Source organism: Pelophylax lessonae (assembly GCF_965119305.1).
Source record: "Pelophylax lessonae genome assembly, chromosome: 11".
NCBI classification, from domain to species: domain Eukaryota; kingdom Metazoa; phylum Chordata; class Amphibia; order Anura; family Ranidae; genus Pelophylax; species Pelophylax lessonae.
The window spans coordinates 74,292,343-74,317,380 of record NC_138778.1 but is presented as its reverse complement, the minus strand read 5'-3'; the positions used below and the strand labels follow the sequence as shown (position 1 = coordinate 74,317,380).

General features: G+C 47.0%; 1 protein-coding gene across 1 annotated transcript in view; it reads left to right on the top strand.

The window, feature by feature from the left end:
* FBF1 (Fas binding factor 1) overlaps positions 1-25,038 on the top strand; it is a gene marked incomplete at its 5' end in the record, with an annotated part of 191,679 nt that overhangs the window by 112,815 nt on the left and 53,826 nt on the right. The gene's annotated exons all lie outside the window — the stretch shown is intronic.

Here is a 25,038-nt window from a genome sequence, read left to right as displayed (position 1 = left end):
TTTCTGTGCTGGATCTTTGGTAAAGCTCAGCTCCAGCTAATACAATTTTTATTTTAATCCTTGCTAAAATAGAGAGTGATTAGAAGCTGTTGTTGTCTTTGTCCCTACTGGGGAATTTTCTACTGACTACTGGTCTTGGTGATCTAGACAGCAGTAAAAACCTGACAATGTTTCTAACCTTTCTCTACTCACTAAACTAAAATGCTTTTCTCTATCGCTCATTGACAGACGTAGTCCTCGGTGATACAGCACCTTCGGGTTATGTTGCCTCCACAGGAGTAGGACTAGACAGGAAATAAAATGCTCTGGCCACACCCTAGGGGCATTCCCAGAGGGTATATCCTCTCTCTCTCTGCCTCAGCAAATCAGTTTTTTTCTGTCTAGTCAGGAGTAAGGACCTAGATACCTTGCTGGGATCTTCGGTCCTGGCAGGATTTTTTTCTTAGAAAAGATTTTTTAGACAGCTTTTTTTCTCCAGTGTTCCTGTGAGATCTTCAAGCAAGAAAGCTGAACTGGGCTCAAGCAAGAAAGCTGAACTGGGCGACGGGCTGGATGTTGAGATCCAGTGGTCACCCCAGTTCAGCCTACGAGCGCGTGCAGGCCATAGCTCCGCACTGGGTCGGCCGCGACATAGTCCCACTGGACGGGGACTGACCCTGCGAGTTAAACGTCTCGCTGAAACGCCAAAGACCATGAGTCACGGCGCCCGTATTGGTCGACAGCCCTCCTACCTCGGTGGAGAAGGGTACTGTCAGGAGTTGGCGCCCGCCTGGTTCCAGTATGGTGAGTAGTATGTTCCCCCTTTCCCCCTGACTGGTCTTGTGGTGAACGCGGGCCCCTCTCTGTAATGGTAAGGATGGGTTCCCCTCTATCCTACAACATGTCACAGATCCCCCTAATTGAGTGTGATTTTTGTGTACAAGAAGCCAGGAGGCTTGGTTTGGGAGCTGACAATCTAATTGTAAAGATGTGTAAATGATTGTAGTCAGTGGCAGTACTAGAACTTTACTGTGATAGTATAAGGTATCCTACCTGTCAGTAGCCACAGGGCGATGTCTATACATGTATACTGCATTCCAGATCATTCCTCCAGCTAAGCAGCGGACCGCATAAGGCCCGCTAGGGTCCGGTACCTCCGACCACGCTGACCACCATGAGGGTGAAGGGTTGTGAGGCCGAGATCCTTCTGCAGACATGCCGCTATTCTGTGCAGGCCGCCGCCATTGTCTGGTAGATCGCACGAGGCCGCCATTTTGGTGTAGCCCCGTGTCTCCAGCATGGGGGCGGCCATGTTTGAGGTGACTCAAACACCTCATGGAGCCAGGGGGAGGAGCCGGCAGGCGTGTTAAGGGGCGGAGCCGCCTCTTTTACCCAGGAAATAGGGCCAAAGACTTTCTGTCTGTAACAAAACAAGCACTGAGCAAGCTGATGAAAACTTCTGTGCATCAGGGATGAGCCTTGGGGTCTGTCTCTCTCTGTGGGGTCCAAAAAGGCAGGTAACACTGAGGGGCGCTGTTGCGACTGGGGGACACAAAAAAGAAAAAAAAAAAAAAAAAGTTTTTTTTTTTTTTTACTTTGTCATTTTTTGTCGCTGGCAAGTGTCTTGTATAATCATTGACCCTGCCGCATAGGTATCCCCACCTGATCCCCTCAAGGTGGCCGCAGGACCCTCCAGTACCCCACTTGTTTTTAATGCATTATCGGCAATTTTGGAGTCTTTGGTATCCCGGGTGGAGGTGGCCTGTCAGGGACGGGGGTCAAGTAGCGACCCCCGCCTACCCCTATTGTTTATCAGATACGGATTCGGAACTGGTCAATGCAGTTGCAGGTCCCTCTTAGGGGGCTGTTGTCTCAGGTAATATCTCCTCAGCAGTGAGGAGCACGTTTCTGCCTCTGCCATAGCACAAGAGTGGTGGATGCACTAGTTGTGTCCGTCCGGGAAACCTTTAGTCTTGAGGTTACACCGGCAGAGGTAGCTGAGACTGAGATTCCTTTTTGGTACTTGTTAGCCTACCAAAAGGGCGAAGGATTTTCCTTTACCCAAATGGGGTCGTTTTGAAACGAACCCCTGTTATTTCCAAACGCATGGCTAGGTGCTATCCGTTTGAGGAATTCCTCTTTACAGGATAGACAGTACCACCTGCTGTCTTGCCACAGACTGTTAGGATAAAAAGACCTCGTAACTAACGAGGACCTTCCTTTTCTGCTCATATAGAGTTGTTCGTTCCGCGAGGGCGGGCGATAAGGCAAAACCCTCCAAAGCCCCTTTAGAGGGGTTTCAAAGGGCGCTGGTCGGGTAAACAAAGAGTCCGGCTCAGCCAAGCCTGAAGAATATAGCCTGATGCGCCCCTACCCATCTCTGGGGTGGGGGGGGGGGATGTCTTCACCGGTTTCTGGAGGACACAGGATCGAGTTTCGATCACTTCCACCGGTGCGATTCTGCCCTTCTAACATTGAACGGTTTCAGGGGTTCTATTCGAACCTATTCACAATGCCCAGGAAAGAGGGCAAGGTGCGTCCAAATCTGGACTTGGGAAGAAATAGAGTCCATCCGTACAGTGGTGGCCTCCCTGCATAAAAGAGATTTCCTGGCGTCCATAGACATATAGGATGCCTATCTTTATATCCCCATCATCGCAGGACATCAGTGTTTTTTCGCTTTCCCAAAGATCATCCCTGGTTCCCACCAGGAGACTGAACTATCTGGGCCTAAGGTTGGATACATCCTGGGCAAGAGAGTTTCTCCTTGCTGGGAAACTCCAGAAGGTTCAGTCAACGATTCGGATGTTGCTGTCCGTCAATTGGCTGGGACTGATGGTGGCCTTCTTAGAGGCAGTACCGTATACCCAGTCTCATACCCGAATTCTCCTGAAGGAGATTCTTTTTTAATGGAATCAGAATTCCGATTCCCTGGACAATCGGATCCGGTTGAGCGAGCGGACCAGGAAGTCTCCGATGCTCAACCAGGGGAAGTCATTTTCTTCCGATAGTATCCAGATTACCAATAAGGGTATCGGAACTGAGAGTGATCAGATTTTGTCTGATTTACTGGATCGAGCAGCTCTAGAGCAGCCCGATTCGGATCCAATCGCATATGGCCTCTTCATCCAGAGGTTGCGGAGCGGAGGTTTGTAGCTCGCGCCACGATCCTCTAGCGGACGCAGCAGAAACGCTGATCGCCCCGTGGGGGCAGTATCAGCTACGGCATGCCTTCCATCCTCTCAAGTTGCTGCGGGAACTTCTTCGCAGGATAGAGGTGGAGGGAATTCCAGTTATTCTGGAAATTCTGGATTGACCTCGTCAAGCCTGGTACGCCGACTTGGCGAGGCTAGTCGCGGACGCTCCTTGGAGACTTCCTCTCAGGGAGGATTTGCGGTCTCAGGGACCGATCTTCCATCTTGCTTTACAGTCGCTGGCTTAATGGCCTGGCCATTGAGACCCAGGTACTGGAGGACAAGGGAGTGTCAGCTTCAGTTATTCCTACCTCCAGTTAAAGCAAGGAAAGCGACTTCCAGCACATGGAAGTCTTATATTGCATGGTGTGAATCTATTGGATTTCCCCCACAGACCTATTCGGTGACCCGAATTTTGGTCTGTCTGCAACAAGGGGTTGAGCAGAAACTATCCTTGAGCACGATCAAGGGTCAGGTTTTCGGCGTTAGCAATCTTCTTTCAAGAAACCTTTGGCTAATCATTCCTTGGTGCGGAATTTCATCCAGGGGGTGCGACATCTGGCTCCGCCAGTGCGCGCACCCTTACCGCCTGGTATCTTAATTTAGTGTGGTCGGTTCTTCAGAAACTTCTCTTTGAAGATATTAGGGAGATTCCCTTGCTTACATTCCCAGAAGGTGGTCTTCTTGGTGGCCATTACTTCTCTACGCAGGGTGTCAGAACTGGCCGCATTATCCTGTCGTTCCCCATATCTGGTGGTTCATAGGGATAAGGTGGTTCTTCTTCCGAATCCATCCTTCCTTCCTAAAGTGGTTTTCGTAAGACGGACTCACTTTTTGTGATCACGGATAGCCCTTGAAGGGGGTTGCCTGTGTCTGCCGCGACCATATCTACATGGATCAGTCAGACGGTGGTACAGGCTTATTCTATTAAGGGTCGGAATCCTCCGTTCCCTGTTAGGGCGCACTTCACTCGAGCGCTCAGTACTTCCTGGGCCTTTCGCCATCAGGCGTCAGTGGTCCAGGTATGTAAAGCGGCCACCTGGTCGTCGGTACATACCTTTACAAAATTTTATAAAATTGATGTGATGGCATCGGCGGATGCCTCATTTGGCCGCAAGGTTTTGCAGGCCGCAATTTGAGGAGACCGGTGGTCTACCTCGAGGGTTTTTTTCTGTTTGAAAATTTTTTTGTTGAGTCTCATCATTAAGGATGAGCATTGTAAACTTCTAGTTGGCACCGGTTGGGCCTTCTAGATTTGGATTTGATTTCCATTTTCCCACCCCTCATTTGTGATACTGCTCTGGGACTTCCCGAAGGTGCTGTATCACCGAGGACTACGTCTGTCAATGAGCGATAGAGAAAAATGGATTTTTGTAAAATCTTACCGTAAAATCCTTTTCTCTTAGCTCATTGACAGACGTAGTACCCGCCCCTCTGTTTTTTTGAGTTGGGTTGGGTTAAATTCTCTAAAGACTGCTTTTATGACATAACTGATTTGCTGAGGCAGAGAGAGAGAGGATATACCCTCTGGGACTGCCCCTAGGGTGTGGCCAGAGCATTTTATTTCCTGTCTAGTCCTACTCCTGTGGAGGCAACATAACCCGAAGGTGCTGTATCACCGAGGACTACGTCTGTCAATGAGCTAAGAGAAAAGGATTTTACGGTAAGATTTTACAAAAATCCATTTTTATTGTTTTTGTCACCATTTAAAGATTCTGCTTACTGCTGACCTGATGACCATACAGGAGATTTTTCCCAATGTGGACATAAACAAAAATATAACAGGGGCTCCAACTCATATCCACAAAAAAAGGGAAACTCCAACTTGTAAAAAAAATAGATTTTCTCTTTCGTTCATTGACGGACACCGCTCCAGAATCTTCTTAAACCATTGGGTTATGCTGCCCCCTACAGGAGTAGGACACTAGGCAGGAAAAAGCTTTACCACGCCTATATTCTCCTCCTCACATAGCGCCCCCCTTATTATCGGGGTCCCCTGTTGACCACCCCCCGTTCACCTAGCTCCCCCTCTTCCACCGCCGGTTTTGGGGATGGGTGGTCCTGGTGTGGGCTCCTGCCAGGGCCCCTCCTTACTGTAAATCATTCCTGGGGGTCCCGGGAGCCATGTGGGTGCCGCGTGGAGGCGCCATTTTCTTGTGGATGGCTGCTATATATGTCGGGGGCCATGTTTGTGTAATCCGGCGGCTATTTTCTTGTAGTTTCCCATTGGATAAAGCGGTGGCCATGTTTTTGAAGCCTAAGGGGGTGCTGAGTTGGCGCTGGGCCTCTAGTGTTCACTCCTGAACTTTCTCTTTCCTTCTGATTGATGCACAGCGTGAAGCATTGGCGCTCTGCTCTATATCGGAGTCGGTGGTGTGGAGTCCCTGTGGGTTCAAAACAGCTCTCCTCTCTCTGCTACAGCAGCGGCTGGGTGTGCTGGGACCTGTGGTGCCACTTGTTTCGCTAGACGGTATCCTTTTGAAGAGTCCCTGGTAAAAAAGCTAACTGTACCACCTGTGGTGGACCTCTCGGGTGTCAAGGTTAAATAAAGCCACCCTCGTCCTGGTTGAGGACTCTCTGGCTTTCAAAGACCCTTTTGACAGGAGAACTTAAACTCTGGTCCGACACTTATTTACCATGGCTGGTTCGATCCTTCGACCAGTGTTTACCATAATTTTGGTATCCCAAACCTTAACGGAATGGGTAAAGCTTTTGCGCCAGGATCTGGAAGGGGAACAGATCCCCCCCCCCCTAACCTTGCGGAACTGGCAGACCAGTTGGTTCAGGGGTTGCAGTTTATTTGTGATGCCTCTCTGGATGCGGCTCTCTTAGTCTGCAGGGTGTCGGTGACAGCAGTGATCCTTTGGCCTTTTGATATGGCTCAAATACTGGTCTGCGGACCAGGCTTCCAAGAAGGTCCTGGCTTATCTTCCCTTTGTGGGAGATCACCAGTTCAGAGCTTCCATGGATGAGATCATTAAGGGTCTTACAGGGGGGAGAGTATTCTTCTTCCGCAGGCTACTAGGAGCAAGGAATCTCATCGCAAACGTGGTCCTTTCTTCTCGGCTCACAAGCGCCCCTTTTATTCCTCAGGATCTCAGGACAAGAGCTCAAAATCTGCTCTAACCGCCTCGGGGGGGGGGGGGGGGGATTCCAAGAGGCCCTGGTCTGGTAAGCCGAGAGCAGGTCCCTCCAGCCTCCAGACCCTCAGACAAGTCCCCTCTTCTGCCCGAAGGGGCGCCCTCATCTGTATCTGGGGTGGGGGAACATCGTTGCTTCTTTCCGGATCCGTAGACCTTCTTGATTCAAGACAGGTGGGTCCACAAGCTGATTCGGTCCGGCTGTAAGATTACGTTTCAGTCTTCGCCTCCGGCAAGGTTCTTTCCTTCCAACCTGTGTCTGTCCCCAGATCCTCTGCAAGGTCTCCTCGGGGAGGTGCAAGATTTACTTTTTCCAAAGGGTCATTGTACCAGTTCCAGAATTGTAACGCTTTCAGGGGTTTTATTCAAACCTGTTTAAAGTTCCTAGGAAGGAAGGCAAAGTTCATCCAATCCTGGACCTCAAGGCCTTGAACCACTTTGTGCGGGTACAAAAATTTCAGATGGAGTCCATTCGCACGGTAGTGGCATCCATTCATCAAGGGGATTTTCTGGCCACTCTCGATATCAAGGATGCTTACCTTCATATCCCAATGGTTCATCAGCGTTTTCTTTGTTTTGCTGTGGGCGAGGTGCACTATCAATTTGTGGTTCTACCCTTTGGTCTCATCTCGGCTCCTCGGGTGTTCACAAAAGTTTTGGCCCCAGTGCTCTAGCGCTGCTGCGACAGCGGGGGATTGCTCGCAGAAGGAGATCGTCCAGGTACCCCAGTACCGCAGAGTCTCTGAATGCTTTGAAGGACAACTTGGACATTACTGTGCGACGCTTACAACAGCTCGGATGAACAATGAATTTCCAAAAATCTGCTCTGGTTCCATCCAACAAGCTGGACTATCTGGGCCTGACCCTGGACTCGGCCTCAGCCAACTCCAGAAGTTGCAGGATGCATTTTGGCTCCTGTTGTCCAACAGGCGGTCATCTCTTAGGACTTGTATGCAAGTGCTGGGCCTGATGGTCTCCACCTTCGAGGTGGTTTCCGTTTGCACCGTTCCAATACGAGACCTCTACAAAGAGAGATTCTTGCCATGTGGGACAAGCATCCACAGTCTCTAGACAATGTGATCCTGTTGAGCCGGGGTACGAGAGGGTCCCTAATCTGGAGGATTCGCTCTCAGGCTCTTCGACAGGGAAAATACTTTCTTCCCCTGTACTGGACAGTGGTCACCACGGATGTCAGCCTGTCTGGGTGGGGAAGTGTTTGGGCATGGACTGTGCTCAGGGTGTTTGGATTTTGGAGGAGTCCAGACTACCGCTCAACGTACTGGAACTTCAGGCGATCAGACTTTGGCCCATTGGACGGGTGTCCCTTGGCGACTCCCTCTCAGGGAAGACCTGTTGGTCCAAGGGCTGATCTTCCATCCTGCTTTACTGTAGCTGGCTTTAATGGCTTGGCTGTTAAAAACCAGGTGCTGAAGGATAGGGGGTTGTCTGAGTCAGTGATTCCCACACTATTGAAGGCTAGAAAATGTACCTCGAGAAAGATTTACCATCTCATCTGGAAGTTGTATATTGCATGGTGCGAGTCTCTGGGGGTTACTCCCCATTCCTTTCCAGTGGCTCGAATTTTGAAGTTGCTCCAAAGAGGTGTGGAACAGTGCCTGGCCTTGGGCACCATCAAGGGCCAGCTTTCGGCCTTGGCAATTTTCTTTCAACGTTCATTGGCTACACATTCCTTGGTTTGCACCTTTGTTCAAGGGGATCACCACTTGGCCCTGCCTGTGCGGTCTCTGTTTCTTCCTCACCTCAGTGGGACCTCAGTTTGGTACTGTCGGTTCTTCAGAAACTGCCTTTTGAAAATATTCTGCTTATATTGTCACAGAAGGTTGCCTTTTTGGTGGTGACTACTTCCGCATGCAGCTGGCAGCTTTATCTTGTCGTTCGCCCTATTTGGTGGTTTACAGAGATAAAGTGGTGCTTCGCCCTTGTCAGACGTTCCTTCCTTAACCACTTAAGCCCCGGAGGATTTGGCTGCTCAAAGACCAGGCCCCTTTTTTCAACTTGGCACTGCGTGACTTTAACTGACAATTGCACGGTCATGCAATGCTATACCCAAACAAAATTTACGTTCCTTTTTTCCCCACAAACAGAGCTTTCTTTTGGTGGTATTTGATCACCTCTGCACTTTTTATTTTTTGCGATATTATTAAAAAAAGAGCGAAAATTTTGAGAAAAAATTACATTTTCAACTTTGTCTTTTAATAAATATCCAATATACTCAATGTATGTTATATATTTTGGCCAAAATGTATTTAGCTATATGTCTTTGACAAAAAAAATCTCAATGAGCGTATTTTTATTGGTTTGCGCAAAAGTTATAGCGTCTACAAACTATGGTGTAAATACTGGAATTAATGCAGCTTTTACTTTCTGACTGCCTATCTCATTTCATGAAGTGCTAAAATAGCAGGGCAGTACAAAACCCCCCCAAATTACCACTTTTTGGAAGTCTCACACATGGGGTATCCCCCATACTCTGGAGAAGCAGCAGAATGTATTTTGAGGTGTCATTCCACATATACCTATGGCATGTGTGAGCAATATATCATTTAGTGACAACTTTGTGTTAAAAAAACAAACGGTTTATGTCAGAATATATAAAATCAGTGTGGCAGCCGAAGAGTATCTGCAAGGGAAACAGGTTAACAAAAGAATGAAAAACAAACTACAGTAGAAGTACAGTAGGAAGAGTAGAAGAACATAAAAATAACTGAGATGACAACTGTGTTTGGCTTTTTTATTTTATATTTTTGAACTTTGTGAACTGCAACTTTCCAGCTTAGGGTCTCTCAAAATGTCGATAGCCATCGAACATCTTTCGAGACCCTGTGTTAGTGTTCCCTACACTATGTCGTGCTGTACCCTACACTAATACTCCACTAGCGAGTGGTAGCACTCGAAACATTCCCTGATGCAGAGACCAGGTTGGTCAGGACAGGTGGGACAATAATAACGGGTGTCACGCCTAAATCCGCGCCTGCTACAGACACGACCTCATCTTTGGGGGCGTTTTTGGGTAGGGGTACTCTGGAGGACATGTGAAAAATGCCGCTCACTACATCTGGAAGGGGAAGTTGGGCAGGAACACCTCCTGGGTACAGGGAGGCATTGATGATCTCTTCCTGGAATTCTCGAAAGGGTCGGGTTCGTCCTGACGCCCTGTATAGTACAAAGGCGTTCAGCATAGCCAATTGGAATAAATAAACAGACACTTTTTTGTACCAGCGTCTGGCTTTACGGGCAACTAAGTACGGCGCCAAAAGCTGGTCGTTAAGGTCCACCCCTCCCATATTAAGGTTATAGTCGTGGACACAGGGGTTTCTCCATAACACCAGTTGCCGTAGTAATTTGGACCGTCGTGTCTGCGTGAAGGGAGGACAGAACGAAAACATTCTGTGTATCCCTCCACTTCACTGCAAGCAATTTGTCCGTTTTCAAGCAGGCTCTCTCCCCCCGACTAAGACGGGAATTTACAAGCTGTTGGGGGAAGCCCCGGCGATTAGGTCGCACGGTGCCACATGTGCCAATTTGTAATTGTGATAGCAGGTGACTAAATAGTGGCACGCTTGTGTAAAAATTGTCCACGTACAAATGGTACCCCTTTCTGGATAAGGGTGACACAAAGTCCCAAACTATCTTGCCGCTGCTCCCTATGTAATCTGGACAGTTGGGGGGGCTCCACAGAGCTATCTTTTCCCTCGTAGACCCAGAAACTAACTGTATAGCCTGTGGCCCTGTCACAGAGCTTATACAGCTTGACCCCGTATCTGGCACGCTTGCTGGGGGAGATACTGTTTCATAGCAAGGTGGCCAGTAAACTTAATCAGGGACTCGTCAACGCAGACAACTTGTTGGGGGGTAAACAAGGCTTCAAACCGCTAATTGAAGTGGTCTACGAGGGGCCGAATTTTGTGGAGCCGATCATATTCAGGGTCTCCACGAGGACAACAGATTTCATTGTCGTTGAAATGCATAAATCGCAGAATTTGCTCGTATCTCACCCTGGACATGGAGGCAGAGTTCACGCGCATATGGTGAATTGGGCTAGTGGACCAATATAGCTGCAATTCACTCTATTTGGTTATGCCCATGTTGAGGGAAAGGCCCAGAAAGGTTTTAAAATCGGAAACCGTTAAAGGTTTCCACCGATTGGTCTGGCAAGGGGCGAGTTTGGGTTGGCGGCGATGAATTGACCAGCGCATAAATTTGATTGGTCCACAATAGATCTGAAAAGATCGTCCGTGAAGAACAGCTCATAAAAATTCAGGGGCGTAAAATTGGCTGTTTCCACGTGGATTCCAGATTGGCCAATGAATGGGGGGGGGGGGGGGGGGAGTACGGGCGCTGTAGTACCAGAGCGAGCGGCGTACCGATACGTCGCTTTGCCTGTAGGGGGCTGACTGCCGCAGTATATAGTCGTGCGGCGGTTGGCAAGTGGTTAAGTTGTCTCTGGTTTTCATCTGAATAAAGACGTTGTGTTGCCTTCCCTGTGTCCTAAGCATTCTAAGGAGATTGCCTTGCATTCTCTGGATGTGGTTCGGGCGATCAGGGTGTACCTGGCGGCAACCAAGCTGTTTAGGAAATCAGACTCCCTTTTTTTATCTTACGGATGGACCTCGCAAGGGGTTGGCCGCGTCTGCCGTGACCATTTCCAGATGGATCAGACAGATTGTAGTGCAGGCCTATTCAATCAAGGGTCAGGTTCCTCCTTTCCCTGTCAAGGCACATTCTATGCGGGCGCTTTGTACCTCCTGGGCCTTCCCGCCATCAGACATCAGTGATGCAGGTTTGCAAGGCGGCCACTTGGTCGTCTGTGCACACTTTCACAAAATTTTACAAAGTAGATGTGTTGGCACCTGCAGGTGCTGCTTTTGGCCACAAAGTTTTGCAGGCCACTGTTTGAGAGGACCTAGACTCTTTGAGGTTTTCAGGTGAGCTCCAGTTGTTCCTGGATGAGCTTCATGTTACCTGGTTGGCTAGGTTTAGCCTTTTGGGGGATTTTTTCTGCTGTATTTTTTTCCTCCCCTCATGTTTGACACTGCTTTGGGACATCTCAATGGTCAAGAAGATTCTGGAGCTGTGTCCGTCAATGAACAAAAGAGAAAATTCAAGTTAGACTTAAGGCCCGTACACACGTACTGATCGTCGGCCGAACGATCGGCCGTCTTTTGTCCAGGGCTGTCGTGTCTGTTGAAAACTGCAAAAGACTGCACACGAATTTTGTCGGCCAACAACAGCCGACTGCAGAAGTGATGTCATGTGATGGTTAACTTTCCTTGTCTTTTTTCTTTTCTGAGCATGCCCAGTCTTGCTAATCTGCTGTCTGTCGGCCGAAATCTGTACTGACTGGCGAACAATCGGCCGTTCTGGTGTTGGTCAACAAAAATTTTAATGCCTGCACGACAGATGCTGTTCGGCCGAAAATGCGCTGTCGGCTGTCGGAAGCATCATACTAACAAGCCTACAATCAGCCGATCGGTCCTCGGCCGAATATTTACGGCCGACAATCGGTACGTGTGTACGGGGCTTTACCGGTAACTTGTTTTGCAGGAGTCTTTCAGGACAGCACTTGAGAGATGGCTCCTCCCACTTGCCAACAGGCTTCTCCCCATAGCTCATCAGTTGTGGTAGAGTACCTCCGGCCCAGGCTGGAACACATAATCATAATATGGTTAGTAACAGCAAAAAAGAAGTGCGGTATCAGGCGGTGAGGCTTAGCCTGGCTACATCCAGGTGACATACTGGGCCTTGAAGTAGTCGTGTAATCCTGTTGTGACCAGATTTCTAAAATGAAATCTGGGGACATATTTTTTTTTAATTGGCAAATGGTAAACTATAAGCATATTTTCCTCAAATAAATGTATGTATATATACAACTGATGTGAATGCACAATGTATACGTAAAGCGCTGCGTAAATTGACAGCGCTATATCAGTTCCTGAAATAAATAATAATAAATAAATATGCGGTATGTGTTTATGGAATGATTGTATAATATATACTTTATTTCTCACATTTCGTCCACGAGATAAAAAAAAAAAAAAAAAAAAAGATACTACTTAGATTTTTTTGAGATATGACTACTAGATGTTAAGAAGATAAGATAGAAAAAAAAAACTTGGAGGGAGGGATGAGATGGCAAAATTCAAATCCAACCCGGGCAGGAGAGACTCCAATTTTTTATTTTGGGGGTGCTACGGTGGTTTTTGTGGGTGTGGCCCGAAAGTGGGTGTGATCGGCAAGTGGGCATGGCCAGCAAGTGGAGGTTTTATCATGGCATACAATGGTGATATGTCCGGGCCTCTGTATAAAGAAATAAAAATACGATGAAGTGAGCTGCCACTTAGATAAAGGTAAGCCTGTGGATGTGGTGTATCTGGACTTTGCAAAGGCCTTTGACACCGTTCCCCACAAACGCTTACTGTAAAAACTAAGGAAGGTAGGTATGGACCATAAGGTGAGTACCTGGATAGAGAACTGGCTCCAGGGGAGAGTACAGAGGGTGGTGATTAATGGGGAGTACTCGGATTGGGCGGGTGTGGAAAGTGGGGTCCCCCAGGGTTCTGTCCTGGGACCAATCCTGTTTAATTTATTCATAAATGATCTAGAGGAGGGGATATCTAGTACAATCTCAGTATTTGCAGATGATACTAAATTAGGCATGCCAATATCTTCTATGCAGGATGTGGAAATCTTGCAAGCAGACCTGAACAAAATAACGGGGTGGGCAACTACATGGCAGATGAGATTTAATGTAGAAAAATGTAAAGTAATGCACTTGGGGGCCAGAAACCAGAAAGCAAGCTACTCACTAGGGGGGGAACCTCTGGGTGAGTCTAGGATGGAAAGGGACCTGGGGGTACTGGTAGACAACAGGCTTGGAAGTGGCATGCAATGCCAAGCCGCTGCAAGCAAAGCCAACAGAATACTGGGTTGTATAAAAAAGGGGATTCACTCCAGAAATAAAGAGATTATTCTTCCACTCTACAAGACTCTGGTCCGGCCACATCTGGAGTATGCTGTCCAGTTCTGGGCACCGGTCCTCAGGAAGGATGTGCTGGAACTGGAGAAAGTCCAGAGAAGGGCAACAAAAATAATTAGGGGAATGGAGGACATCGGCTATGAGGAAAGACTACAAGCACTGAACCTATTCTCTCTGGAGAAGAGACGCTTGAGGGGGGATATGATATCAATGTACAAATACTGTACTGGCGACCCGAGCATAAGGAACAAACTATTTAGAGTAAGGGAATACAATAAGACACGTGGCCACTCACTAAAACTAGAGGAAAGGCGGTTTAACCTTAAAGTGCGTAAGGGGTTCTTCACTGTAAGAGCGGTAAGGATGTGGAATTCTCTTCCGCAAGCAGTCGTATCAGCGGGGAGCATTGATAGTTTCAAAAAACTATTGGATGGACACCTTAAAGACCACAACATACAGGGGTATACAATGTACGGTTAAAAGCAAACACACACACATAGGTTGAACTGGATGGACTTGTGTCTTTTTTCAGCCTCACTAACTATGTAACTATGTAACTATGTAACTATGTAACTAAAAGCCAAAAAAATGCTGCACAACCCTATACTTCCTTTATACAATTCTACAATTGGACTTATAAGTGCAATGATAAAACCTATAAATGAATATCCAGTGCAAATCAACCAGTGTTTCTCTATCATTCATTGACGGACGCAGTTCTCTCTGATTCATAGCAGTAGGGTTATACTGCCCCCTAAAGGAGTAGGACACTAGGCAGGAAAAAGTTCTGGCTACGCCTATGGGCAGTCCCGGAGGGTACACCCTCTCTTTTCCTGCATAGGATGTCAGTTTTTTCTGCCTAGTCAGGAGTAAGGACCTTGTTCCTTGCTGGGATCTCTGGTCCTGGCATAGAAGTATTTTTTTATGTAGAATTTATTTAGCTAGCCTTTTTTTTTCTCCGGAACTTTTTTTCCTGGGAGATCTTCAAGCAATTATGCCAGGCTGGGCGACAGACTGGACCCCCATATTCAGTGGTCACCCCAGTCTGGCCAGCGAGCGCGTGCAGGCCTTAGCTACGTGCTGGGTCGGCCGTGACATAGTCCCACTGGACGGGGACTGGCCCCGCGAGTTAAACGTCTTGCCAGGACGCACACGACAGGGTCTAGGCTGATGTCGCAGCGTTCCTATTTGGCCAACAGCCCCCCTACTCCAGTGGCGTGGGGTCCTGTCATGAGATGGCGCCCGCCTGTGTTCCTGGTATGGTGAGTAAATGTTGGATTTTGGGGTGGACGCGGGCCCTCTCCCTGAGACGGTCGGACCCTCGCACTCCTGGGTTTCCCTCTGTCCTATTGTGACCCCCCTCCTCTCCACCCCCCTACCATCCCCCCCGCCCCACGTGGGGGACTGTTTGGGCCTACCTGAGCCTGGGACCTAGTGTGCAGGCCGCATGGGGGGCAGGGCGAGTTCGTTGTCCGTGGTGCTCAATGATCGTGCGGGGGGAGGGGCCTTGCTGGGGTTCTCCTGAAGTGGATGGTGCGGATGGGCGTTTGGGGGGTCCCCCGATTGCCACAATTTTTGGGTGGGCCGCCATTTTGTTGTAGCCTCGGTCTGTTTCTATGGAGGTGGCCATCTTGGTACACCCGTTTTCGGCCATTTTGCTGGAGATTTTTTTGCCGTGAAGGCCGACGGGAGTGCCTGAAGGACAGTGAATATTGAGGGTGGTCTCTCCCTCTCTGTGGGGGTCTGTTAGCGCGTGCCCGACCTCCGGGGGGCGCTGTAACGCTGTGGGGCCGTTTTTAAAAAAAAGTTATTTTTTTCATTTTTTTTTTTTTTTTAAAGTTGCTGGCGGGTTCCTCAGGTTCAGTATGGACCCTGCAGGCCATTTTTTCCCACCTGACCCCCTCACGGAGGCCGCAGGGCCTTCCGGATCTTCACTGTCCATCTATGCCTTTTCGGCAGTTCGGGACGCATTTGTGCCCGGGGGGTGGTGGTAGGTGCGCTAAAACGTTTCTCCTCCTACCCCTGCCTCTTCTGATGTCTCGGAGCCTGAGTCTGGCTCAGCCACCGCAGACGTGGGCCTCCCTGCCGGGTCTGTTACCTCGCGCCCTGTTTTCTCGGATGATGAGGATGACATTTCCACCTTCCCTGCCGCGACAGGCGCTGGTGGACGTACTGGCTGTTTTCGGTGCGTGGCACCCTGCGATTTGGGGAGCGCAGCGGCGGCTGCGCCTAGGGCATCTGGCACTCGCATTCCTCCCGGAGCTGCTCTTTTTGCTGACTGCTCATGTATGTAGGAGGGGACTGTCTGAGATGTGCCCCTGTGGTGTTTAAGCTTCCATTAGCTGTTGCCCTTTTGGGGGAGTCTCTGGTACAGAGAACTGTTTCCGCCTTTGGTGGACGTAAGGTCTCTAGCTGAATGGGACTACTGTTGTTCCGGTAGAGGAATCCTCGTCCTTTAAGGACTTTGGGGATAGGATGGCACGGGCTGTGGCCTGCGCTCTGTGCTCCCTGGCGTAGCTGCACTGGGAACAGTGTTTATGTTTGAAAATCAAAAAACGTGCTGCGCCAGAAGTGCACAAAAATAATTAGTGATTACATGAATCAACAAGTGTTATCAACAAAATATGGTGTCCATCATATGTGCTCTGATGAAACATAAATGTTCATATAAAGTGCTCCAAAGTAATGATTAGTATATCCAGGTGATGACAGGACAGCCTCAATCCCTTGTGAATCAAGCAGGAACCACCAGTGTGTGAACTCCCTCCACCAGTAAGATTGGCCTCTCACCTTGATACCAGACCCAAACGGGCCAGCATGAGCATATCAGGGGATAAACAGACTATCACAGGTAACCTCTCCAGCCTTCACCTCCGGGGGTCGCCAGGACATAAAATAAAGATAAAGCAAAGATCTAGTGCTCTCTGAATGTAAATAATGAGCTTTTATTGAGCATAAAGGGGTAACTCACATTTGTTGGGCACTCAGCTGTGCCTGCTATTATGGCATTCAGTGTTGGAGAGTAGCACCCGAGCGATCGGCGTCAGGCACGCAGGCTCCGCCTCCCTATACGCGTTACGCCTGGAGCGTGGGCTCCGTTTGGCTTCTTCGGTAGGGGTGAAGTTTGCGTGTCCAGCCTCGCCTATTTACCAATGCTGCTAACGGTGGATTGGCCAGCGGTCACATGTCCTCCTCACTCTGAGCTATGCACAGGACACCGGAACCAAAAGATACACTTCCTGTGATCTTCGGTGTCACTAGCTATTATATCGAGGGGGCAATTTAAAACATATATAGATCTACTAAATCACTACCAGAGACCGCGTGACTGCGCCGCCATCCCCCGGGTGTTTCTCCTAAAATCATTGCATAAAAACATCTTTATTACATAAAATCGCATCATAAAATCGCATTAAATCAAATTATTGCCATAATGTTAAAAACTCACAAAATATATTATTGTTAAAAGTGGAATACCTCTAATATATTGCTAATTCTATAAAATGACACAAAAATATAAAAAAAATTAAAAAAAAAAAAAAAAATCTGTATAAAAACTATGACAAAATGTCTATATATTAAAATGATGAATATTGAGTGAATCTACAGATATTTCAGGGAGGGGGGGCTATCTATCACTAATGAAGCAGTTGAGGTCAAAATCCTTATTTAACCCCCTGGGTGCCAGTACTTTCGTCTCATACACCCAGAAGGACTCTCTTCTGCTTAATTGTCGAATGTAGTTTCCCCCCTCCAATGTGGCTGGACATGTTCAATTCCCCAAAACTTTAGAGAATGAGGGTTTCTATCATGGACTTCTCTAAAGTGCTTGGAGACGCTGTGTGACACCTCACCCTTTTTTATATTTTTGATGTGTTCTCCTATTCTTACGTTCAGGGGTCGTGATGTGCGACCCACATATTGGAGTCCACAGCCACACTCCATCATGTAGACCACCCCAATGGTGGTACATGTAATTAAATCTTTAATATGGTATTCGTTGCCTGTGCTGTTAGATTTAAACGATTTTCTTTTCTTTATGTTTTTCCTCGTTTGTCGACAGACACCGCATTTCCCACATGCAAAAAATCCGGATAGAAACTGGAAAACAGTATTTTTCATACGCTTAGGGGGATCTACCACTCCCGGTGCTAACCTATCTTTCAACACAGGTGCTCGCCTGTATATGAAACCAGGTTTCTCCGGAAGGTGGGGTCCCAAAACTTTATCTTGTTTGAGGACACTCCAGTGTTTTTTAATGATGCGTTCAACTTGCTTGTGTTGAGCATTAAAATCAAGCACAAGCTTAAAATTATTGTTCACCTCCCTTGGTGGTGTCCTCTTGTTTTCCAAAAGTTCAGTTCTATTTAATAATGCTACTTGTTGTAAATCAGAATTCACTTTCTCCATGTTGTATCCCTTTGCCTGAAATCGTTCCACTAGTACTTTGGACTGTGTAATAAAGTCATTGTCATTTGAGCAATTTCTTTTAATCCTGATAAGTTGTCCCCTCGGGATGTTAAATAGCCATTTTTTATGGTGACAACTATCCATAGGTAAATAGGAGTTGCGGTCGGTAGGTTTAAAAAAATTTTTTGTATGTAAACGACCATCTTTTATAAAAATCTCCAAATCTAGGAAATTCAATTTCTCCTTGCTCTCAGTCCATGTAAGTGCGATATTCTTGTTATTAAAATTCATTCTGGTTTTAAAAAAATTAAAAGATAAAATGTCCCCTTCCCAGATAATAATCAAATCATCAATGAATCTTTTATAGAAGATTAATTCTGGGGGTCTATTCACTAAAATCTCCTCCTCCTCCCATTGGGCCATAAATAAATTAGCTACGCTGGGGGCAAATCTTGCCCCCATAGCTACGCCTTTGGTTTGTAAAAAATATTCTCCCGCATACCAAAAATAATTGTGATTGAGGCAAAATTCCAAACTTTCTAAAAGAAATTCTACATGTTCCCCATCTAAATCTGATTCATCTAAGGCCCATGCCGCTGCCTCCATTGCAGCCTCATGGCCGATGATAGTGTAAAGAGAACCTACATCCGCCGTAGCAAGGATGCAGTTCTCTGATATGGGTAAATCCTGTAGCAATTGTATCACATTTTTGGTATCTTTGATATATGCTTGTGTTCGGGTAACCAATGGTTGTAAATAAAAATCAATGTATTGGCCCAATCTTGAACTGAGGGAGTCAATGCCATTTATAATGGGCCTCCCCGGAGGTTTCTCTACACATTTGTGAACTTTAGGGAGGAAATAAATAATAGGGGTTCTACAGGCAATGGGATTCAAATAAAGTGCTTATTTCTTATTTAAAATAGCATTAGTCAATCCATTTTTGATAAGTTTCTCCAATTCTTTCTTGTAATCATTCACCGGATTGTGTCGTAATCGAGAATACGTGTTCTGATCTGAGAGTTGTCTCCTCATCTCATTATCATAGTATTCTGTGCTCATGACAACGATACCCCCGCCTTTGTCAGCTGGTCGTATCACCACTTTTTTGTTTTTCTCTAGGCTGGCTATGCCGTTTTGGATCCACTGTGGATCTCGCATTTTTCTGACTTTCAAGTGTTCAACATCATGAGCTACCAGATTTTTGAACACTTCCATATATTTGTTATCTTTGTTTGGCGGGTTAAACACCGATTTGTTTTTCAAAGTGGAGTGATGTGTTCTCTCACTCACATTGGGTCGGTTGTCCGGTTTGGCCAGAAAATACTTTTTTTGAGTTAGCGTTCTCATATATTTCTGTAGATTCACATAGGTGTCGAATTTGCTTAGGTTCTTCACCGGGGCAAATTTCAACCCTTTATCCAAGACTTTCATCTCTTCTTTACTAAGGGGTATTCCACTGATGTTAAATACACCCGCACCTATTGGCTCTTGCTTTTTTTGGAAGCGTCGGCCTGCTCTTCGTCCTCTTTTTCTTTTCTTTTTCCCCCAGATAGTTTTCCAGTTGGTCCCTTGTACCCCCACAGGGCACTGGGTTTCCCTAAAAAAACATCTGGGGGATTGGTTGCCGCTGGCTGATACAATGGAGAGAATCTATTGGTGGTGGGGATATCATATGATGTGGAGGGGCGAGGGGACTCATACAACGATGAATCCTTCCTTTCTCTCCACTGATTTTGGGTACCCCTTGGTTCTTGGTGGTACCAGTTCCCCTGTACTGGTTGATAAGATTGGTTCCCCTGTACGGGTTGGTAGGATCCACCATTATTCTTCCATTATCCTCTACCCCTTCCTCTAGGGCACCTCTACCTGCTCTTCTCCCTCTTCCATTCCCTCTCTGCGGGGGGTGGTAGGGGGGTGCAGGGGTTATATTTGGTTCATTCCTTATTGGGGCCGGTGGTGGTCTACTCCACACCGGGGGTGTCATATTGACTCTTTCAGGTGTACTATCTCTAGATGGTGCAGCAGAGTTGGTCTGCAAATCTTTTTGCCATTTAAAAACCTCGTTACTCCTATAGTCGTTCATATCGCGGATGAACTTTCTCCTCTTTTTTTTTCTTGAGTCTCTTTATCAGTTTTTTCTAATTTTTTCTTGAGCTCACTCGCTAATTGGTTGAACTCTGGAGACTCCTTTAGGGGCTCTAGTTTCTTTTTAAGCTCAGCTATATTGAGTTCTGTTGTTGCCAATTTTTGCCGTTTCCGTTTAAGCAAAAGGTTCATCAACTCCTGACCTTTAGCATTGAAAAAGATAAACCATTCATTGAGTGCATCCTCATCATCCAGTCCGTCATTAGGGGAAACATCCCACCTAAGGCGTCTGGGGGTGAGTTGGTGGGCTATATATTGTTCAAAAGATACAATATCCCACCAGGCTCTGGTTTTCTTTTCCATAAGGAAACCTAGCTTTCTAAAGCTCTGTGACAGATCCTCATATTTACCTCTATTTTTGTCCCCTGAGAATATGTCATCAATTTTTATCTCTCTGTTTTCAAAATAATCGAATATCTCCATAGCTGCTGCTGATAGGTAGGTGAAAGGCTAAATGAATATAGTGAAAAAACTATCAGCGCAAGACTAAGTGAAATTCAAATGTGTATAAAATGTGCTAGAATAAATCAATATATAAATACACAAATTGTGTCCACACCTCACAACAAAAACATAAAAATCAAAAAACGTGCTGCGCCAGAAGTGCACAAAAATAATTAGTGATTACATGAATCAACAAGTGTTATCAACAAAATATGGTGTCCATCATATGTGCTCTGATGAAACATAAATGTTCATATAAAGTGCTCCAAAGTAATGATTAGTATATCCAGGTGATGACAGGACAGCCTCAATCCCTTGTGAATCAAGCAGGAACCACCAGTGTGTGAACTCCCTCCACCAGTAAGATTGGCCTCTCACCTTGATACCAGACCCAAACGGGCCAGCATGAGCAAATCAGGGGATAAACAGACTATCACAGGTAACCTCTCCAGCCTTCACCTCCGGGGGTCGCCAGGACATAAAATAAAGATAAAGCAAAGATCTAGTGCTCTCTGAATGTAAATAATGAGCTTTTATTGAGCATAAAGGGGTAACTCACATTTGTTGGGCACTCAGCTGTGCCTGCTATTATGGCATTCAGTGTTGGAGAGTAGCACCCGAGCGATCGGCGTCAGGCACGCAGGCTCCGCCTCCCTATACGCGTTACGCCTGGAGCGTGAGCTCCGTTTGGCTTCTTCGGTAGGGGTGAAGTTTGCGTGTCCAGCCTCGCCTATTTACCAATGCTGCTAACGGTGGATTGGCCAGCGGTCACATGTCCTCCTCACTCTGAGCTATGCACAGGACACCGGAACCAAAAGATACACTTCCTGTGATCTTCGGTGTCACTAGCTATTATATCGAGGGGGCAATTTAAAACATATATAGATCTACTAAATCACTACCAGAGACCGCGTGACTGCGCCGCCATCCCCCGGGTGTTTCTCCTAAAATCATCGCATAAAAACATCTTTATTACATAAAATCGCATCATAAAATCGCATTAAATCAAATTATTGCCATAATGTTAAAAACTCACAAAATATATTATTGTTAAAAGTGGAATACCTCTAATATATTGCTAATTCTATAAAATGACACAAAAATATAAAAAAATATTAAAAAAAAAAAAAATATATAAATAAATATAAAATATAATAAAAACTATGACAAAATGTCTATATATTAAAATGATGAATATTGAGTGAATCTACAGATATTTCAGGGAGGGGGGGCTATCTATCACTAATGAAGCAGTTGAGGTCAAAATCCTTATTTAACCCCCTGGGTGCCAGTACTTTCGTCTCATACACCCAGAAGGACTCTCTTCTGCTTAATTTTTATGTTTGCCCTTGCTACGCTGGCTCTGTCTGATGGGTGGAGTCCCAACACTGCAATTTGGTGTGGGGCTTGTCCCTCTTGCCCTGGGGGAGCTGTTGGACCAGCTGGCGCAGTGGGCTGCATTTTGTTTGCGATGTCGCGCTGGTCGAGGCTCCCTTGTATAACACCTTGTCGTTTTTGGTGGGCGTTGACCAGAGTCTACTTGACTGGAGTGTTGGTCTGCGGATCAAACTTCTAAGAAGGTCTTAATGGATCTCCCTTTTTAGGGGGATCGCTTGTTTGGCGCTGCCCTGGATGACACAGTGTAAGAAGAGGCTTTGTCAGAAAGGCTCTGGCAGAAGATGAGTTAAACTCACAGGCTAATCCTGGTTCCACCCTTCTTATCAAGGAAGAGCACTATTTAAGCTGGATCAGCACACAGGTTCAGTGCTGCTTTGTCTTCAGCCTTGTTGACTTGAACCTGCTACCTGTATCCTGTTTACCAGTTCCAGACCCGGCTTGTCCTGACTATCCTCTGCTCTCTGCCTGCACTGACCTCGGCTTGTCCCTTGACCTCCGCTCCAGTCTGCTCCTTCTGGCTCCTGTATGACCGTTTGGCTTCTGACCCGGGTTGTCTCACTACGCTCCTGCCACCAGCACCAGTTGCCTGCATACCTGCTCTGGACCTACCCGGCTATCCCTGTCTGTGGACTTCAGCCTGCTTCCAGCTACATCAGGCACTCGTGCTACTCTATACTCGGCACCTCCTGTCTGCACTATCAGGGGTCCAGAGTCAGAGGCGTAAGAGAGGCCTTCCTCACCGTTCAGGCTCACCTCCAGGTACGTGATAGTACAAAGCAGCCAATGTCAGAGCCTGAACGAGGAACCTTTCCAATGGACGAATTATGCCATCACCTGGCAGCACTTACACAGTCTGTCAAGGACCTGCAAGAGGGTTATAACCGACTTGAGGGACGTTTCCAGTCATTAACCTTGTCATCTCCTGCAGCTCCTGCATCTCCTGCTCCTGGAGGATCTTCTGCCTCACCGGCTGTAATGTTTTTGCCACCTGAACCCCGGGTACCAACCCCGGAAAGGTTTTCAGGCGATCGCAGCAAATTTAGATCCTTCCATAATGCCTGTGAGCTATACTTTGCCCTACAGCCCCGTACCTTCTCCCTGGAGGCTACCAAAGTAGGCTATGTTATTTCTCTTCTGCAAGGAGAACCCCAGTCCTGGGCCCACCGTCTACTTGAACATAAGGATGCTTGCCTATCAAATCTGAACTTATTCTTCGGAGCTATGGCTGAGTTGTATGAGGACCCTCAGAAGACCAATACTGCCGAAGCGGCCCTTCATACCCTTCAGCAAGGCCGCAGAACGGCAGAAGATTATGCGTCAGACTTCAGACGCTGGAGTGCTGACACCGATTGGAATGACGCCGCCCTCCGCTATCAACCAGGAAGAAAGTTCCCATAACTCCTCTCACCTGACTGTCCTTGACTCCCTACAGCTTCCAGAAGGGGCTATCCGGGTACCCGCTATTATTGACTCTGGAGCCTGTAGCTGCTTCATCGACCAAGAGTTTGCTAACCAACTCAAGGTCCCTTTAAAACTGAGGTCTAATGGAATGGCAATCCATTTGGCAGATGGGTCACGTATAAAATCTGGGCCTGTCACTCAAGAGACTCTTCCCTTACCTTCCACCATATCTGGCAACCACAAGGAACTTCTACGCCTGGATGTTATCACTTCCCCCTTATTTCCTATCATTTTGGGAATGCCATGGCTACAGGCGCACAATCCCTGTATCAACTGGAAAACAGGAGAAATTGAGTTCCTATCCCCTTACTGTCGACAGCTTTGCTTCTTCCAACAACCTCTTCAACCACCTTCACTGCTATGCATGGAGTCTGATGATGAAGTTCGTTCCTCTGTTCCTGTGGTCTATCATGACTTTCTAGATGCCTTCAGTAAAAAAGGAGCAGAGACTCTTCCTCCCCACAGACCATACGACTGTCCAATCAAGCTCCTCCCTGGAGCCGAAATACCCTTTGGACACATTTTTCCCCTCACAGAGCTTGAACTCACAGCTTTAAAGGAGTACATCGATGACAGCCTAAGGAAAGTGTGACGAGACCAACCTCGCCACATTGCATTGGAGGAGCCTGGTTGCCCGCCTGCTGCCTTTGGACTATGGACCAGACTTTAAAAGACTTATTTTCCCTACAGAAAGGCTTATTCGTGCCTTTTCTGTCGGGGTGTTCGGTAGATTTTATCGGTAGATTTTATCTACCGAACAAATTAACGATTACATGACCACCTGGAAGCTAAACCTAATTATATCTTCCATTGTCTCCAGGATAGAGATAGCTGTGAAAACTAGTTCTAGCTGCAGAGAGAGAGGGGGGGGGGATTGTTTCCAGCAGCCCACTCCTGAGGAATGTTTACTGATTACCTGAGTGCTTTTGTCTACAGTGGGGATGCTTTGCTTCTGTGAGTCTGTAATGTGATACATGTCTGCCTGTGTCACAGTCTTTCATTTGGTCCCCTAGGGGAGTGTCCACCAGGTGGGAGACCTGCATAAATACAGGGGCAGGTAGCCCTCAATAAAGAGTCCACTGTTTGACCCACAACATGGAGCCTTGTCTCGTTCTTGGGGGGATTCACTGTATGCTGTTGGAGACTGATTGCTAGGAGTGTAAGCTGATGTATGCTTTTCCTGTTCGTCTGCTAGCAGCTATTCGTGAGGTTCCAGGTTGGAGTGCTATTTTGTATCCAGTTCGGGAGTTTGGTGTTCTGCAGTAGCTGTGCCTGTCTCTCAGTAAGGGGCATATCGCCTAAACGGATTTTAACCCCTTGTCTGCAGAAACGGTCCATTACAGAAAGGTTTTATTCGCCCTTCCACGTCCCCGGCGGGAGCAGGGATTTTCTTTGTGGAGAAGAAAGACCACTCTCTCCGACCCTGTGTGGATTATCGGGACTTAAATAAGATCACAATCAAAAACCGTTACCCCTTACCCCTGGTACCAGAACTATTCCAGAGACTTTGTTCTGCTACCGTGTTTACCAAGTTGGATCTATGTGGAGCATATAATCTGGTGCAAATCCGGGAAGGTGACGAGTGGAAGACTGCATTTTCGCACTCGTTTTGGGCACTTTGAGTACCTTGTAATGCCCTTCGGACTCTGTAATGCCCCGGCCACCTTCCAGCATTTCATAAATGACATTTTTCGAGACTTTCTAGACTTATTTGTCATTGTATATCTTGATGATATCCTGATCTTTTCTGTTACCTTGGAGGATCATCATGGGCATGTAAAGAGTGTTTTGGCCCGACTTAGGCAACATGGCTTATATGCAAAACCTGAAAAATGTGAGTTTAGCCGACAGGACATTCAATTCTTGG